This window comes from Raphanus sativus, chromosome 7 (genome assembly GCF_000801105.2).
Source record: "Raphanus sativus cultivar WK10039 chromosome 7, ASM80110v3, whole genome shotgun sequence".
Taxonomy (NCBI): domain Eukaryota; kingdom Viridiplantae; phylum Streptophyta; class Magnoliopsida; order Brassicales; family Brassicaceae; genus Raphanus; species Raphanus sativus.
The window spans coordinates 19,770,297-19,773,080 of NC_079517.1; the positions used below are offsets into that span (position 1 = coordinate 19,770,297).

Genomic DNA, 2,784 nt, shown 5'->3' on the forward strand with positions numbered 1-2,784 from the left:
TGGGTGGATATGGATGAGAAGCCGTGAATTCAGCATGTGTCGATATCCTAACCGCGTTGCAGTCTGTAAGCGTATCCGGAAAAGACATCATCGATGTCGATCGACACCATTGCGATCCACCGAGACTTAGCGAACTTTCTACTTCAAAGTCTCTTTCTTGTAGCTTTTCCTGTTTCACCACTTGCCAGAAATCATCATCTATGATAGCATTGACGTGGTGTTTCCTATTTTCTTCCCCTACTTCTTTAGAAGTTCCAATCCTCTTGATAGAGTCTTCAGTCTGGACAATCTGTGTCTCAAGTTTCTTAACTTGAGTGCAGATGGTGTCTATCCTCGTGGTCAGATTGTAAAAGACAGAATCAATCTTCTCATTGAAGTCTACTGTAAGCTTCCGCTGATCTTCCAGAACTCTATCAATCATGGCATCAAACTTACTCTCCTGGGTGGGTGGCGGTGGGTTTTGGTAAGTTGAGTTGCCGTAGTTCCTTGTGTTGGTGAAGGGTTTCTGATACTGTGAACTCTGGTTGTAGTTACTCTTCTGACCACTGCCAAAAAAGTTTCTTTTTCCACTCTGGTTTCCATATCTCTGAAATCCAGTACCTCCAATGTAGTTCACATCTTCCTCTGTATCATCCTCTCTAGCCTCTCCTTCTTCAGCTGAGCAGACTGGTTGCCCCAGAAATGCATGTAAAGCATCTATCTTGGCTCTGACTTCATTCATCTGGTCTTCACCGATGGCTGCAACCGATTTCTTCTTGTCAGAGTCAGTGTTCTTGGTGTTGCTGCTGTTGGCTAGGTTCTCAATAAGTCTCACAGCCTCTATTGGATTCATAGTGTTAAAGTTCCCCTCACTAGCAGTATCAAGAGCCATATGATACCTTAAGGCGATACCTATGTAGAAAGTGCTTAACAGCTGCACTTCATTGAATCCATGGTGTGGACAGTCTCGCTGGAAGAGCTTTAATCTGATCCATGCGTCTTTAAAATTCTCACTAGGCTTTTGCGCGAAAGTGGCGATTTTGCTTCTTAAGTCTTCAACGCGTGCCTCATCAAAGAAATTACGCAGGAAGACGTTTTTTATGTCGGCCCAGGATGTCAGTGATCCTGTAGGTAGCTGCTTGAGCCAGTGCGAAGCTTCTCCAATCAGTGAGTATTTGAAGAGCTTGCAGAGTAGGTAGTCCTCGGGGACTCCATCCATACGAATAGCAGCGATAAGATTCTCGAACCTCTCCAGATGGTCCATAGGATGCTCGTGTGATTGCTCAGAATAAGGTATCTGAGACACGAGAGAGTAGTACTGAGGCTTGAGCTCGAAGTTCGGCTTCTGAATCTCTGGAAGTCGAATAGCTGATATGCTGGTGTAGTACTCGTCTGGACGGTTATAGTCTGCCAACGATCGTGTTTGAGCTTCTCCTGTAGCCTCGCTTCAGGTTCATGGATTATGTTTCCCTGTGCATCTAGCTTCTGACATGTTGCATTACGCAGATGACCATCTTGGTCATACAGGTTTTCATTCTCGCCCTGCGTGAGAACGACAATCGCGACCATGCTTCACGGAGTAGTGTCGATCGATATACGGTTAGAAGTATCGATCGATGTGGATCGGCGAACGGTATCGGTCGACGGTGCTGTCTGAGTGTCGGTCGACTGTTGAACGTGAGTATCAGTCGATGGTGTTGCGTTTCTGTAGATCGATGCGGAGCGTAGGTCTTTGCGGATTGAGCGTTCCAAGTGTGCAGGATCCTCTGAGAAAAATAGTTGATTTCCCTTGTTGCTTCTGGTACTGCTGGACATGTACCTGAAAAGACAAGAAAAATTTAAATAAGAAAGGGGGTAAAAGAAAAACCTAAGATTAATAAGATTAAATCTAATGGCGATCAAAGCTCTCCGGCAACGGCGCCAAATTTGATAATGCTCAAATTACCCAGTAGAGATTACTCTCTCAAATAAGAGGTACAATTGTAGTACTTAGGGATCGAATCACGAGGAGTTAGGGAACCAATTAAATAAAATTTACTAATCAATCCTAGGCAAGGTTGGTTTATATGATAGAAATGAAAATAACAATTCCTAACTAACAATATGAAGGGTTGTTTAAATAGGATAAAGAGTGCTAGACATAGGGTTTCTATTCAGAAATTGAGATTATAATCTCTATAAATGCTTTAATAAGTTGCTTGCATGATACTATAGATCTCAGCCGCTTAACATATGTGAATGAATCACTGGTTAAAATATCTAGATCTCTGGCCACACCTTTCGCATGATGACACAGAAAAAGAGTCGGTCGATATCCTTTTGAGATATCGAGCGATACACCTTTCGCGGCGCCGATCGATTTACCAGTAGGGTATTGATCGACGGCTTCTAGATCTGCCTAGGCGCGAACCAAATATGACCGCGAGGTCTCAAGGAAGAACTGTCGTTCTTCTCAACGGGAAACAGGCATCGCTCAAATCGATAATTCAAGATAATCTAAGATCCTAGTGATCTATGTTCTAGTTAGTTACTCTAAAACAAGCATAGGGTACAATCCATTTCATGAGTATCACAACTTAGCAATTATAGTTTGGGGCTAATCCCACAAACCTATTTAAACCCTAGATCTAACAAGTAGACTACTCAGACATAGCTAGACAATTCATAACAATAGATAGATGAAAGAATTGCATAGATAGAATAAAGTAGAAATACAAAAGAAGATGAAAAATCTCTCCAATCTCTCTCAAACAAATAAAACTCTAGTCTCTCTCTCACACTCTCTACTTTGGTTGTAAAAAGCTT

General features: G+C 42.5%; 1 non-coding gene across 1 annotated transcript; it reads left to right on the forward strand.

Annotated features, from left to right (window-relative positions):
• The first annotated feature begins 926 nt into the window (after positions 1-926).
• LOC130498197 (small nucleolar RNA R71) lies at positions 927-1,034 on the forward strand. Its single transcript, XR_008937118.1, has one exon. It is a non-coding gene; the product is annotated as a small nucleolar RNA R71 (small nucleolar RNA).
• The last annotated feature ends 1,750 nt before the right edge of the window (positions 1,035-2,784 follow it).